Source organism: Sus scrofa, chromosome 4 (assembly GCF_000003025.6).
Source record: "Sus scrofa isolate TJ Tabasco breed Duroc chromosome 4, Sscrofa11.1, whole genome shotgun sequence".
Classification (NCBI taxonomy): domain Eukaryota; kingdom Metazoa; phylum Chordata; class Mammalia; order Artiodactyla; family Suidae; genus Sus; species Sus scrofa.
In genome coordinates, this window is record NC_010446.5 from 93,577,599 (window position 1) to 93,593,292 (window position 15,694).

General features: G+C 55.9%; 1 protein-coding gene across 6 annotated transcripts in view; it reads left to right on the forward strand.

The window, feature by feature from the left end:
• MEF2D (myocyte enhancer factor 2D) overlaps positions 3,965-15,694 on the forward strand; it is a 35,418-nt gene continuing 23,688 nt past the window's right edge. For 2 of the 6 annotated variants that reach the window (XM_021089675.1, XM_021089678.1), the window contains exon 1: positions 3,967-4,318. The gene's annotated coding sequence lies outside the window, so the exon portion shown is untranslated. Of the gene's footprint in view, positions 4,319-4,338; positions 4,516-15,694 lie in introns of those variants that run through there. The other 4 variants (XM_021089674.1, XM_021089677.1, XM_021089672.1 and 1 more) reach the window with 3 other exon arrangements.

A 15,694-nucleotide genomic window follows, 5' to 3' on the forward strand; every position in this document is an offset into this window, starting at 1 on the left:
GAAGAAGGGAGGAGCTGGGGAGATGACTGTCAGGCTTCGTTTCAGCTGCCCCCACCCCCACATCCTGCCCACCCTCCTGCAGCTGCCACCACATCCTGCCCAGCCGGGGGCAGGGAGCTCGTGTTGGGGTGGGGGGGCACTGACCCAAGACCCGGCTTTGGCACCCCTTCCCTACCCGCTTCAGTTCCAGGGTGGGGCGTCTGCCCTTTGCCCTGGGCCTGGCCCCAGGCACCCTGGCATTGAGCTTGGGGCTCAGCTCTACCAGCATAGCCTCTCTGTGTGACTCCGCCCCACATCCTGCCCCTGCCCAGAATGAGATTTGTTGGGGTCTCCGATCAAAGCCCCGTCCCCACACAAACACAGTTATCAACAGACTATTAAATAAAGGTGCTCAATATAAGTTTTTATGGTCTTTATTCAGATACACAGCTACACACACATACAGATTCACGTAACAGACGTTTATTGAGTGCATTTCATGCCAAGCCTGAAGACTCAAAGTTGAGCTAAACTGCTGCCCTCAGGGAGCTCAAAAATCTGGTGAAGGAGAGTAAATTGGAAACCAAAAATGGCAGTACAATGCAGTGTGTACATTGTCCAAATGACTGTGGGAAAGGCAAGAGCGGTTAACCAAACAGCCGAACTGAGCCTGAAATAGTGATAATTGTGGAACAACAGGAGCAAAGCAACCCTGAAGACCTTTCTTTTTCTTTTTTACTTTTTAGGGCCACGCCTGAGGCATATGGAAGTTCCCAGACTAGGGGCTGAATCGAGCTGTGGCTACCAGCCTACACCACAGTCAGAGAAACGCCAGATCCTACCCTCATCTGCACCCAACACAGCTGCCAGCAACGGTGGATCCTTAACCCACTGAGCGAGGCCAGGGATCGAACCTCCATCCTCATGGATGCTAGTCGGGTTCATTACTGCTGAGCCACAATGAAAACTCCAGACATTTCCAAATTAAGTTGCTTGAGGAGGTGTGAATTAATGTCCCTTTGCCACATAAATTTATGAAGATGATACTGTACAGAGGAGTTTACATATACTTTTTAGGACTTTGGTGGGCATCTGTCTGACTCCTAGGGGATTTTATAGCAAACTTAGATGACTTTTCTCTAAGAAAGATGAGTTGGTAGGCAGAGGGAGAGAAGGAGAAGTGAGACCCAGGCATCTGAGCCTGTCTAGGTATTTTCTACCTGGCGCATCCTGGAATGGGTAGTCCAGGGGCTAGAAAAACAAGATGTAGTGAGTCATTTTGGGGAAGTCTTTATTATAATCTAACTTCCAGCAATATTCCGCAGATCCTTTCTTAGTCCTCCATGGAAATCAAGACCTCGTATCTGTAACTTCTTTTTCCGTGAAGTTCTCTCTATAAATACATATATGTGTAAATTCTATTCCACTTTAATGTCAGCCTCTCCTACTCTGTTTTCTAGTAGATTATCATGTCAACATCTCAGGGACCCCCACCATCACCGCTCCATCTCTCCACTGAGGTCTTCTTTCTCCATCCTTCTTTTCTTGGCCCTTTAACACCCTCCCAGGTGACTCACCTTCCTTCCTCATTCCTTTGTTAAGGACCCAACATTCCAAGGTAGGGAGGACCAGCTGGCCAATCACAGCCCTGGCAAGCCTGCCTCAGGATTGAGATTGGCTGGAGCTGTGGTTGGCGGGAGGCTCACAGTGCAGATCTATAGGAGTTGGGGAAGGGGTTTCTGGGAACGAACCTTGGGAAAGATTTTGTTCTGGGGCTGCTAATGTTTTTGCAGAGAATCCTTCAAGTATAGCTGGGGCCAGAAGGGTCTCTGGCTTGGAAAGCCTCAAAACTGGAGGCAGCCTGAGAACTGAGCTCTCCTGGTCTCCTGGGGGCTTAGCTGCCCCCTGCCCACTTTGGTTTTTTCCTATGATCTGGGACCCAGTGATCTGAAGGCTGAGTTCCCAGGCCTATTCCTAAGAAGCCTTTTCCAGCAGCCCTGGATCTCTCCAGTCTCAACATTCTGCTTTCCCGACGTCGGAAACAGCCGGAAAATAAACACCCTGATGACTAAACGGTTTCTCCAGCTAGAGCCTGGGGAAGCACTAAAAATAGAGGCCACAAGTGAGGGGAGGTTCCCCACTTAAGGGAGGGGGGGGCCCTTTCCCATCCTGCTATTGCCACAGCCCCAGGCCTGGCACAAGGCTCTATTCTTCTTATAGTCCTTGGGGACAGGACATATGGGCTCCTCTTGCCTACCCTGAGATCCTTTGGGCAAGTGGGCCCTGCCTGGTAGGAAAGACTGACATCTTCTGGTGCTGGGCCCCATCTCCCAGATCTAATGGGGAACCGAGAATCTATGTTTGGGGACAAAGTCAGACACTTATTTAAATCAGGTTTCCTGAAGGAGGAGCCATGTAGAAGGGTTGGAAACCAAGACCAAGAAAATAGGAGCCTGCTGGATTCCTGTCTTAGGACTTAATGAGATAAACTTCCAAACCTATTTGCAAAGCAATTCCACTGAACTTGTCTCCTTTGAGGCTTTTATGGGATAATGGGCCTAAAGGGGTCTTGACAGTCCAGCCCTTGAATTATTATAATGCAGCATGAGGTACTGTTCAAAGTGATCTACTTGTACGTAGCAATTTAATCTTCACACCAGTTTATGAGTTAGGTACTATTATCATCGCTGCTATTTTACCTATGAGGATCATGAGGTACAGGGAAATTAAGTAATGGGCCTGTGTTCCCGGTTAAAAAATGGCGGAATAAGGATGTGAACTAAAGTAGCTTGACTACTCCAAAACATGCTACCTCTTTATATATTAGCCTCTTCAGCACTCAACCTGGATCATTAAGCCTTGATCCAGTAAATCAGACCCAGCCAGGTAGAAATCGAGGTGTGTGAACTGAGTGCCCTTCTGTTCTGCGAGGGTCTTTAAGATCCAAGCCAAATTCCATCATTTCCTCAAGCTTCAGGTAGAAAGCAGACATTGGGGCAACAGGGATGCTGGAGAGGAAGTCTGACAGGTCGCTTGTCCAGTAGGCATGGCACCCACACTCCTGTGGTAGGGCAGAAGATTCGCCACACCCTGGAGCAACCAGGAATTACAAATTTTTTTAAACATCTACTACTGTTTCTTTAATGAGATGCTTTTGGGCGTTTCCTGTGCTGGGGGAAATTAGGGTCACGCCCCTTTAAATTGCCCCCCTCGGCTGTAAGTGCTCTGGAGCCTCAGGCACTGGGGATTAGGTCACCCACGAACTATGAGCTGTCGCTTTAAATTGCTGGGCGTCTGCCCAGCCGGGCCCTGGGAGGGGAGGGGGCCTCTCACAGGTAGAGGGAGCAAACGAGCTCTCCAGGTAACCCCCCAGAAAAGAACGGGTCCCTTTAAGTGAGGCTTCGGCTCACACTAAGTGAAGGAGATAAAATCTTTTCAACACTTAGTGTCTACCCTTAATTTATCTACTTAGATTCCCACCTCCCAACTCTCTAGGGGCTTGGGGGTTGGGGGGGAGCTGTCGAGGTAGCGTGTGTGTAAGTGTGTGTGCGCGAGTGTGTGTGAGTGTGTTTGGGGGCGGGGGCGGGAAGTATGTGCCCAGTCGGCGGAACCTCCCCGGAAAGGACCTCTTCGAGCGCATGGTGGCAGCAGTACTAGGCGGCCGTCCGGACAGCTCGAAAGGGGCACCACGGGCGCGGGCCGATCCCCTTAGAGGCCTCTGGGTCTCGCCTCCCTACTTTGCCTCGCTCGGTCGCTTCCTCGCTTCCTCCCTCCCTCCCTCCTGGCTGGCGGAGGGATCTGCCTCTCCCAGCGCCGCAGCCTAGCTTGGGAGGGCGCTGGGGTGGGGGCCGACCCGGCCCGGCCCGGCCGGCCCGAGGGAAGCGAGGGGCGGGGCCGCGTCCCCGGGACCGCCCCTGCTCCGGCCCCGCCCCTCCGCCCCCACGGGTTCCTCCCATTGGCCCCCCCGCCTGTCCATCACCCCCGTTCCCCCCACCCCTCAAGCTAGGCTGAGCTGTGCCTACGTCGGCCTCGACTCCCGGGGGCTGGAGGAGTTACCTTTGGAGCTCGAAAGGAGGAAGGAAGCAAAATATCAACAACAGCCGAGGCGGCTCGGGCGCTCGGCCCCAGTCCCTCGCCTGCCGGCCGCCCGCCTGCCCGCCCTCGCGCCCACGACGGGGGCCCAGGCCCCCCGGCGCAGCCCAGGGCCCGCGCGGACGCCGGCCTCATTTATTATTCCCCCCGCCCGGAGCTGCGGCTTCCAGGTGCTGAAGAGCCCCAGGACTAGGGGCGAGGGCTACCCCCTCCCAGCCGTGACATCCCCCTTCCCCCAGCGGGGCCGGTGAGTAGAGAAAAATAATGCTCCTGCCGCTTTAAGAGGCCCCCTCCCCCACCCCATCCTGGGGTTGGGGTGGAGGGTGGTCTAGACCGTCCCCCTGAGAGGTGGGATGGGGTGGCCTCTTGGGTTTGGGAGGAACTCGCGGAGCGGGCTGTGTTTTCTTGTGGCGTTGGTGGAAGATTACATGGGGGACTGTTTGGGTGAGGGAGTCGGCTGTGGGGGACAAGTGGAGTGGGCTGTAATTCCCTTGGGTGTTGGGGTCGGGGTGGGGACGGGTGGCTTGGGGGCGCGCCGGTCTGTTGGTGTCCGGGGGTTAAGGCGGCCTCCGAGCGGTCTGGGAAGGGGCGCCATCCTCAGAGGGGGTCTCCGGTGACAGCCGGGAGCGACTGACATTTTAACAGCCGGCCCTCCCTCCCTCTCCCTCCTCGAGCCGCCTGTTCCCTCCTCCTTGGCCCGAAATGGTGCAGAAGGGGGCCTGAGAGGGCGGCGGGAGGGTGGGGGCGGGGGGAGCCGCAGCTGTTTGGGAAGCGGGGGAGGGAGGGGGGATGTTGTTCAGATGACACCGGGGTGGTGGGTTGGGGTGTGTGAGTGTGTGTGTGTCCCGGGCCCGGGTTTGCCCTGTGCCTGTGGAGTTGGCACTCAGAGTTAGCACGGAGGTGGGCACGCAGGACCCTTTCTTGGGACCTCCTAGCCTGCCTCCGAGACCCCTGCTCTGGTTTGTCTGTGGCCCCAGCTGGAGAACCCCCGGCCAGAAGTTTGCAGCTGTTAAACATCTGGGCAAGAGTTCTCCAGTCCGAACTGGGTTGGGAGTGGGGGTCCAGGGAGTGAGGGGCTTTTCGGAGGGTGGGCCGAGGAGACTAAGATGCATGTAGTCTCTTACCCTCCTGCCAACCCCTTTTCTGTCAGGTTTGTTCTTACGGGGTCTCCCTTCCCCTAGTGATTCTAGCTGATCTCTCAGTGGCCTCCTGAGGTCTCTCCCCAATGAAAGGAGGGCTCCTGAGTGTGGGCCCCCTTGGAGCCACTGACTAGGTTATCCCAGGTTTGTCCTTTGAGTAGGAGGTTCTCCCTGCCTCCTCTTAAGCAGCCCATTGTTGATGGGTTGGGGGAGGGTACATTAGGTGGAGCCTCTGTCCCTCTTCTCAGTGCCTAGGCCCCTTTGAGGTCTCCTCCTAGGCCTGGTTTCTTTGGTTTTGGGGGGTGGCCCTCCCTTGCCCCTTCCCCCATCCCCGCAGTGGGTCTCCTAGGCAATTCAGGGGCCATTCTGGACTCTGGGAAGTTTACCGTCTGGGGCGGTGACCTTGGGCTGCTCTGGCCTCCAGATAGCAGGGGAGCCCAGGCCAGCAGGAGATAGGGTGTTTTGAAATTAGGGAGCTGTCCACCTCCCACTCTCCCCAAAATCCCCAACAGGGAAGTCTTCGTAGTCAAGGAGAGAATTGAAAAGGCACATGTCAGTGTTCACAGATGTCCACCCGCCTGTGGCCGCCGGGTCACACCCGCCCCAGGACTTAGCCTGGCTGTCCCAGCTCCCACGGCCTGCCTGGGAATGAATTTCCTTCCTGTGGTTTCCCAGTGTGTTAGGCAGGAGATGGGGGTGGGGTGGGATCAGTGTGAGGGTGGCTGAGGACCCATTTATGTGGGGTTATGGGGGGATCGCTGGAGCTTATATGTAGCTCTTTCCCCACTTGCCCAAGCACAGGGATTTGGACCCTTGGGCCTCAGTGGTCATATGCTCTTTGTTGTAACTCTCCTGCCACCCCCTCCCCCAACACAGCCCGTCTGCGTTTGTATGTGTGTGTGTATACATATGCGTATACATATGTGTGTGTGTGCGTGTGCATTTGTAAGGAGAAAGGTCTCTGTTTTCTCTGGGGAAAGGAAGAGCTTTCATTTATGCTCCTTTAGAGACCAGAGAGGTTGAGTTTTTTACCTGAGGTGACACAGTAAATCTGTGTCAGAGCTTTAGTCCAACAGCACTCTTTCAGGCGAGGCTTAACATCATCGAGAGACCATAGAGAAGCAGACACAGTCCTTCCCCTTGGAGGCCCTGGTCCAAAGGGAGAGGCAGGACCCTTGGGTTGGTGGATGGGCATGGGAGGTTGGGCTAGAGCTTCTGTCTGTTATAATACCCAATGCCCAGAACAGAGTAGTGGAGGACTTCGGAGGGTGTCAGGGCTGCCCATTATCCACCCTAGTCTATACCTGCTGTCCCTGGACTGGAGGGCCCTGGGCTTCCCAGCTCTGCACCTCTTGGCTCCTGGCTCTTCTCAGAGGCCTGGAGATATGATAGTCTTTCTGGCTGCTGTTACATAATCTCTCCAGAAGGTGTTGTTTTTTTTTTTTTCCTCCCAGTTTTTCCTGGGTCTTTCCTGGGAGGTGTGATGGGGAGAAGGTGGAGGGTAGACCCTTCCCCACCCCCAGGTTGGGGCTGGAGGTTCAGTAGCAAGAAGCCCCTGAGGGGAACAAGAAAGAGGAGGCCTTGGAGTTAGGCCCTCATTGATTGTGACCTAGCCCCTCCCACTCTCCTCCCAGATCCTAACCTGGGAAGGGCTCTCTGCTGTGGGTATTCCCTGGGCCTTGTGCCTCCAGAGAGGCCTGCTTCTCGGCTCATCCTTCATCCTTCTCCTTCTGGCCCCTGTCCTCCCTGGTTGGTTTGGGGGTCCAGAATCTCAGTGCTTAGCCTGGCCCGGCATGTGTGGGCCCTACATTGGGCTCTTTGCCACCCACTTCTGTAACTCTGTAGGGGCAAGAGGAGTCAGGGACAAATGAGTGGGTCCAGCATTTCCTGAGTTGTATTTAGAACCACGCCTCCTGGTTCTCTGCCCCTCTAGTCCACAGGATGGTGGCCTTACTGCAGAAGGGGAGTTGGTGGGGGATGGGTAGTAGTGGCCTCAGCCTCTTGGGAACAAGTCTGAGTCTGTGTTTGCCTGGGCTTTCTATGCGGGTATGAGATCAGACAAGGGACTAGACCCCATCATCAAGGGTCAGGTTCTGGGTCTTGCGGCACTGTGGTGGCGGGTTCTCCCCATCCCTTGGGATCATGGCTGGGACTCTCCTGGTTTGAGGCAATTATCTTCCTTTTACAGGGAAGGAGGAGATGGTGGTGGGGCCGGCATAGCCTCAGCATCACTGTAATCGCTGGTAGCTTTTATGAGCCAATCATGGGGCCGGAGTCCAGCGAACCATCTTTCCTTCTGTCCCAGTTTGGTGACTTACTCATGGGGAGGTATTAGGTGCTAGTGGTTCTGTTTCTGTTTGTGATTGATGTCCCTCCGTCTGTCCACAACTACAGCAGGCAGAATGGAGCTTAAACTTCAGGAAGAACTTCTCATTGGCGGTAGAGGCGGGGAGAAAGAGCTCTAACTTGGCTTAGGAAAGATGGGGATCTCAAAGCACTTTCTTCTCCAGTGACTCTTGGTGGCTCTGCTGAAAGGCCTTGAACTTTGGCCTAGTGGGGATGGTACTGTTTGGCTCCTAGAATATTTATTTTTCCCCCCCACCCCCACCCCCTACTGCTTAGGACTCAAAGTATCCTGAGGAGAGTTTGTCCTGGAGCTGCAGGCTGGCTCGCCTTTGGGTTCCTTTCCCCTGGCAGAGGGATGGGTGGGGGCCCCATGCAGGCTGGCATGCTCAGATGCACCTGGAAGGTCCTTAGCATTTAGTGGCGCACATGCACGGAGGTGTGCGGGGCATACACATGGGTGTTTAGACACCCACAGAGCAGCTGCACCCTGTAGGGGTGGGGGTAGTGAAAGACAAAGAGATGATTAAAGATTGGAGACTGGGCCCGGGGTGAGGGGCCTGAAGGTGAGAGGACAGAAGCATGCACAACTCTGAGGAGAGGAGCGTTGACTGGAGTAAGAGGTGCTGAGGTTAGACCTAGAGCATAGCGTGTGAGTTGGGGGACCCTGGCTGACTTTCGTCACTGCCCCTAGCAGCACTCCACTCCATCCCTGCCACCATTTAGTCCTCTCTGTGGCCTTGGCTCAGCCTGTTTTGGCCACTCACACTGTGTGTCCTTGGGGAAGTCCTCTTTCCATATGTACAGGGGTTTCACCCAGCCTTGTGGTGAGCAGAGCACCTGGATGTTTTGGTGGTTTGTCACCGGTCTCTGTTGCCCTCCCCACTCACCCTGAGGAGCAAGGCCTTGCTGAGGTATCAGGCTTGTGTCTGAACCCTCAAGCATTTTGGGGCAGACCCCTGCCCTGGTAATCACCAGGGCCCTTTGCATCTGATGTTTCTTTCTTCTGCGGCTGTGGCTACAGTCTCCCTTTCCTGGGAGCCTAGCCATGCTTCTGGCTGGTCCTGCTGGGCGTGGAAACAGGAGGCTCGTTCGCTGACTGCACAGGACCCTGATGACCTGGGGTTAGGGGGTGGCGGTTGTGCCTACTGTCTGATCTCTCTCCTCTCTTCTGTGGGCTGGGAGGGGAGGGCCTTCTCTGGAGCTCTGGCCTGTGGCTGGCCTCACCCAGGCGGGACCATATTTACTCATTTAAACTCACCCTCCCAGGAGGCTCTGGGCTCTAGGCCTGGTCACTGACCTTGGCTTGGTGCCTCTGGCTGGGTGCTCTGGCCACTCCCCTAGGACTTGGAGACACCAAGGAAGCATATAGAAAAGGAGCTGTTTTTGCCTCCATGGACAAGAGCATTTACTCTCAGGCCATACCCCAGTCATCCTATTTTCCAACACACTTTGGAGACCAAACACTAAAACTTTTGAGATCCCTGGAGATTGGAGAAAGGAAACTTCCATTTGTTGGGTCCCTGTGTGCCAAGCTCTGTGCTGGGCATGGAAACATAAGAAGACTTGTTTATTTCTCTCTACACTAGGTTTTTTTTTTTGTTTTTTTTTTTTTTGTTTTGTTTTTGTCTTTTTAGGGCCACACCCAGGTATGTGGAGGTTCCCAGGCTAGGGGTCCAGTCGAACCTGTAGCTACTGGCCTACACCACAGCCACAGCAACACCCAGATCCTTAACCCAGTGAGCGAGGTCAGGGATCGAACCTGTGTCCTCATGGATGCCAGTCAGACTTGGTTCCACTGAGCCACAGCGGGAACTCCTCCACACTTTTTTATAACTGGGGAGACAGAGTTAGAGATTTAAGTAACTTGCTCAAGCTTTCCCAGTTAGGAGGAGTTAAGGGCTTTTGTCCAAGGTTAAGGGAAGGATCCTGCTCTGCAGGAGGAGCGGTGGAAGAGGAAGCCCAAGGAGTCCTGGCAGGAGGCTGAGGGTGTATTGAAGGGAAGAATGAACCCAGTAGGAGTCCCTGGTAGGAGGGCAGAGAATTAGTTGAGGGGGGGCAGGATTTGATCCTGGGAGAAGGTATTGTTTTCTGATTGAGTGCCATGGGAGAAAGCCCCCAAAGCAGGGGTAGGAAGGCAGGAGCAAGTGACACTCAGAAACCCCTCCTGGGTACCAGTATGTACCCTCTAGAGCCACTGCATGCGATGGATGAAGAGAGAGCCTAGATCGGGAAAAACTTGAGCCACGAGAGCCCGGGGCTTGTGTGAGGGCAGGAGGCATGGCTGACTTGAGACTGCCAGGCCTGGGGATCAGGGAATCTGCTCTGGAAGGAAGGTGCTGTCACTCCTCAGGAGGGAGACCCTGCCTGCTCTTGGCCTAGGTTGGGCGGGGAAGTGCTCTGCCCAGTAGTCAGCCCACCTCTGCCACTTATTCCTGGTGACCTTGGGCAAGTCCTTGCCCATCTCCGAGTTGGTTTCCGTTTCTATGAAACAGAGAAGCTTCCCGATTGAAAAGGGAGGAGGTCCCATGGGAAAACTGCGGAGTGGGTGCTCGGAAAGTGGCTGCATTCTTCCTTCCAGATAGCAGCTCCGCTGTGGTCCAGGACCTGCCTGCGAAGGCAGCCGCCCCAGAAGGTGGGGTCAGGGCAGGCAGTGTCCCGGATGGGGACCTGATGTGAGGGGGACTGAGGAGGAAGCTGAGCCCCTCTCTGCCCTCCCCAACCAACTGTCTCCTTGTCTCAGAAACTGTCCCCTCCACACTTCACCCCAGAGTCTCCCCAGATCCTTCTGGCTGCATGCTTCCTTATTCCTCAGGATTTCCCTGCCCCCACCCTTGTCAGCAAATACTTGGGATTGAGGGTTGGAACTGAGAGAGAGCTCATCCTCCAGCCTCAGGGGAAGACATACGGTGGGAGTGGGAGTGGTTGGTGAGAAGGGGGTTGGTTTCTGTGGAGTCTTTCCACTCCAGTGGGGTCAAGGACTGTGGAGGCAGGGGGATGGAGCAGCTGACCTCAAACCTTTCAAGCTTGCCCATGTTAATGGCTGGGGCTGGACCAGGAGGAAGGGCTGATCCTGAAAGGGGTGCTGCAGGCCTTCCCAGTCTCATCTCCCTTTGACCTCTGAGCCCTTTTCCTCCACCCCCACAGCTGCCTGCCTCTCTGCTGACTCCCTTATGTGGACCCCATGGCACGCCGTGGGGCCCGGGCTGACTGGGTGGGGACAGGTGTCCTGGCCCAGCTGTTCCCTCTTGTCTCCCCCACCTGTCAGCCCAGAGGGTGGGGAGCTGACAGGGAGCGGAGAGGAGGAACCCCTTTGGCCTCCTCACCTGCTCCCTGGGGTGGGGCCCTCATTGTAAAATGTAGCAGAGGGATTGAGAGTAGACAGCAGGCAGGACTTCCCGCTCAGAGGGAGGAAAGCTCCTGATGTAGGAATGGCAGAGGCAACTGGGTAGCCTGGGATCCTAGCTGGCAGAAATCAGAGGGGGCTCTGCCCAATATCTTCATGAAAGGGGAAGAAGCTGGGTATTGGTGAGGGGCATGAATCAAAACTGGGGACAAGTATTTGCTTAGATACATGCAGGTACCCTCCCCACTGCCTGCCAGTGTGGCGGGGTGAGGGGCCTGGGTGGGGGGGCACTCCATCTGGCTGGGCATCTTAGCCTCACCTGGCACCTTTCCTGAAAGCAGCAAGCTAATCCTGTAAGAGCTGCCTGGCTGGCCGCCTCAGCAGGCCCACGCAGCCGCACTGCCCTCCCTCCCATGCCAGGGGCTTAGAGGACTGTCCTTTGAGTCCGAAGGAGATCCAACTGCCACCCTAAGCGGCCCCTTTAAATCCTCAGTGGCTTCCCGAGGTCATGATGTCTCTAGGAGGATTTGCCTTCCCTGATTGGATTGGCCTCTTTTTGGGGGTGGGGGGTGCCGTCTGTAGTTGTAGTTGGACACATCGCATTCTGATCCTTTACCTTCCCTTCCATCAGAACTGGGGCTGTCCAGGCGGAAGGCCCGGGCCTCTGGCCTCTCTCCCATCCCTCCTGGTCCCCGTGGCCCAGCAGTCAGGACCCAGACCCCCTTCATCTGCTTCAGCCAGAGCCTCTCTTCTATGAATGGGAGAAAGAATCTTGCTCCTTTAAACAAGGGGACAAGCTGCTGCCCTGGAAGAGGGTACTCTTCTGAGACTGTCTCCTGCCTGCTTTTCTCCACTTTGTCCCTCTTCAGCTTGGTCTTCCTTTGGCCAGGATCCCACACCCCATCGTTTTCCCAGGCCCTCATTTCCATGGGCAGTCCCTCTCCTGATCTAACCATCAGCCCGCCCGCTGCAGTGGCAGGCAACCCAGACCCAGCACTAGTGGCATTATGCTCACCCCAACGGCTCTCAAGCTGACCCGCCCCCAAGGCCCCAGCTGCCACTTTCACTTCTGTCTCCTGAGACCCCAGAGGGAAGTTGGGTGGGGAGGTGGAAGGTGACACACTAACCGTCCCAACCGCCCCACCTCTCCTCAGCCAAGGCTTCGGGTGGCCAGGGGCCCCTGTCCACCACTCTCATGTAGATCACTGGAATGGGCTTCGGTTGCAGGGGAAGGGTTGGCTGCAGTGGGAGGAGGGATGGTGGTTAGGTAGCAGGAAGGACTTCCCGGGATAGGAGACCACAGCTTGGCATCGTTGTTTTGGAGGGTATGATTGGAAGCGTAGATACCATAACTGGACAAATAGAGGTCAGTTTGACCTCTTCAAGGTAGGCAGGAGATTGGTCATCTTCTAGTTCCCCTTGGTTGGACTCTAATGCTGGGGCTGCCATGCCCTCCCAAATGTTACCAGCTGCCCATGCTTGGTCTGGTAACTTGTGACAAAGGAAATTTGAGCCCCAGAGACTGCTTGAGTCCAGAGACTCAGACCTGGGAAGTCCTTTCTGTAGTCTTACCTCTGTCTTGCCTGCTATACTAAGTCATTTTCTCCTGTTTTGTGCTCCTGGGATTGGATTTTTTAAAACACAGAGCTAGTAAAGGACAATCCACACCCCATCCTACTGCTTACCTAACCTTGACACTAAAGAGGGGAAACGGGGTTTTTCTTTTGGGGAACCAGCTTTGGAGCCATCACACTTTACCCCACGGATGTTATCAAATTCTTCTAGCTGCAGTGCTTACTTGTTCCTCATAATTACACCTCCTCCCCTCAAATCAGAGGACCTGGACAGGAGTGGAGGATCCAGCTAGACTGAGAGCTCTAGACAGCACCACTGGATCAATTCAGTAATGCTTTCTGGAGGAGAAGGATGGGACTGGAGACCTGAGGTGCCAGGAACTCCACTTGGGGTCCCTACATGCCTAGGGATGCTGGGTGGGGGTGGCTCCGGTTCTGGAATGGGAAGTAGAACTTGATGAAATAAGGTCAGAGCCACTATGCAAATCTCCATGCAAATGAGCAGTAGTGAGTCATTACTGATCAGCCTGCTGGGTGGAGCATGAAGGCTCAGTCTTGGGTTCCAGAGCTGGTCCCACTAATGACCGTGACAGTGACCTTGGGCCTGTCACTGCTCTAACCAGAAGCAGGACCCCAAGCCCCTGGGTCTGATTGGCACTCTAGGTGTGTGAGGGGATTGGGATGGCAGAATCTATGCCGCGGCCAGGGCCTGTGTGCCCCGCCTGGCATTTTCCCTGGGGGACCATGAGCCTCTGTCAACCCTTGGCCATCTGTTGTGGGGGTTATCATTCTGAAAGCACCCCCCTCTTCACCACATCGGGCCTGTTCCTCCTCTCTTCTGGCCTCCACATCGCCCTCCCCTCCTAAGCTGGAGGACAGGGGACCTAACCAGGCCGTTTCTTCTGTTACCTCTCCACGGAATCACACAGTCCTGACTTCCCTTCCTTTTGAGCCTCTATAAAGAGCACAGGAACAGGAGTTCCCGTCTTGGCTCAGTGGTTAACGAGCCCAACTAGTACCCATGAGGACAAGGGTTCGATCCCTGGCCTCGCTCGTTGCCATGAGCTGTGGTGTAGGTTGCAGACGCAGCTCAGCTTTGCCAGTGCTGTGGCTGTGGTGTAGGCCAGAGGCTACAGCTCCGATTCAACCCCTAGCCTGGGAACCTCCACATGCCTCGGGAGCGGCCCTAAAATGACAAAGAGGCAAGAAAAAAGAGCATAGAAACAGGAACAGACTGTCTAGGCTGGAAGGGCTCTTGGGTACCTAGTCCACTCCATCTGCCCATCGTACTGGCCAGTGGGATGAACCCTGGAAGGGGCAGTGACTTAGTCAGGGTTACCTAGTGAGTTAGGGCCAGGGCAGGGACTAGAACCCAGGCATCTAGAATCCCTACCTACAGTTCTCGAATTTCCCTGGACTGTTCATTGCCCTACCTCACCCACCCCTTTTCTGCTAGGACTCAAAATCCTCATACCCCCAAATTCTTCCTGAGGCCAGGCCTGGTGGCTCCAGGAACTTGTGAGGGTTGGGGTAGTTCCTTGGAGCCAGCCCAGACGCCACTAGGGAAAGGTCAGAGCTGGGCTGGGAAGTGCTGGAGGTTGGGGGTGGGGGTCTGGCGGCTGCCTTTGTAGGGAGCCATGCACCCTCACAGCTGCTACAGGAAGGATGAGAGCTAGACTACAGGAAGGACAAGCTGGGGTGGGGAAGCAGAGGAGGCGGCTCAGGAGACAGACCCTCACTGGAGAGGCATCTCCTGGGCAGAGAACAGGATGACCCTATCCCAGGAGACTTGCCAAGGAGGAGAGGGCGGGAAGCCTAGGGTGGGGCTCGGGAGAGTTGTCCAGCGGAAGCCAGAGGGAGGGCTCCCAGCCCTGCTCCTGACACTGGGTGCTCCTCTTGGCAAGTTGATTCCTGTCCCTTGAGCTGAGGCTGCAGTGCCTGCCTCCATTTGTGTTCCTAGGGTGCCTGGGACCTGAGACCCCCCTCCATCTGCCCCAGGTCCAGCCTTCTTGGACTGGTCCTTCCCTCCCTCCCCCAGCCCTGCAGCCCGCCCCCAGGTCCCTTGTCGGTGAGTTAAAATTAGCTCAGTGCCCAGACTAAAAATAGCCCCTGCCCAACCCTGAGGCTGCTGGGCTGGGGGAGGGGAGTCCCTGAGGGAGGGGAAGATGGTGGGAACCAGGGGTTTGGGTAGTAAGCCTGCCAAATAGAACTTTGAAGGGAGGAGGAGCATCAGGGATGGCTACCTGCCTGGCCTTTGCCTTTGAGAGCAGACCCTAGAAGACCTCTGGGGTGAATGAAGAGCTGCCATGTGGGAGGGGCAGCAGAGAGGGGGCAGAGAAAAAGGAGATCGGAGAGGAGTGAGAAGCAGTGTGTGGGGGAGAAACAGGCTGGTGGCGGGAGAATTGGGCTGTGGGGGGGAGGGGGGACAGTGTAAGACCCCAACAGTGCCTTTGCCCAGACTTCCAGGGGAGGGTAATGCCCCCTACCTCAGGGCTTCGGAGAGTGTGAAGCAAGGAAGGGCTCTGTGCCTGCCCCAGAGGCTGCGAACCCAGGACTGTCCTGCCTGGGCCCCATCTCTTGGTGGTCCCTGAGCTCCCCTTCCTGCCCGTCTTCCAGAGTGCCTCATATATGTCTCTTAAAGGGCGGTAGTTCAGAGAGTGGCCAGGAAAGTTGTGGGCCTTTGGGTGGGGTGGGTGTGGAGGCAGTAGGTAGCCAGGGCGTGGTGAGGGCCCCTGGGCTGTGGGCTCACCTCTGCCCGCTCTCAGGGCCTGCCTGCCTTCGAGCCTGGACCTAGCCAGAGCCTCAAGAGCTGAGAGGCTCCTTCTGGGCCAGGTCTGCATCCAGTCCTGGCCTGCCCCGAGGGCCTCCTTGCCTCCCTGCCCTCGCCCTCGGCCCTGCCCTTCCCTTGTCTGTCTCTTGGCAGGACTGTAAGTGTTCAGAGGGCAGGGACGGAGTCCCGTTGAGTTATGCCCACGCGCTAGGCCTAGTATCAGGGCCGTGCAAGCAGTTGTTGAACCTGCCTCTTGTTCTCTACCCGCTTCTCTCAGAATCATCGTCTCTGTCTGGCCTCCTGCCTCTCCCTCTCTCCTCTGGCCCTCTCCTGGTCCTCCTCTACCCCCAACTCTGCCTTCCTCTCTACCTCTTTTTCTCTGTCTCTTTTCCTGAGTCTGTGTGTCTGTCCCCCTCTGCCACCCCCCTTTGTGTCTGCCTCACCCACGCCT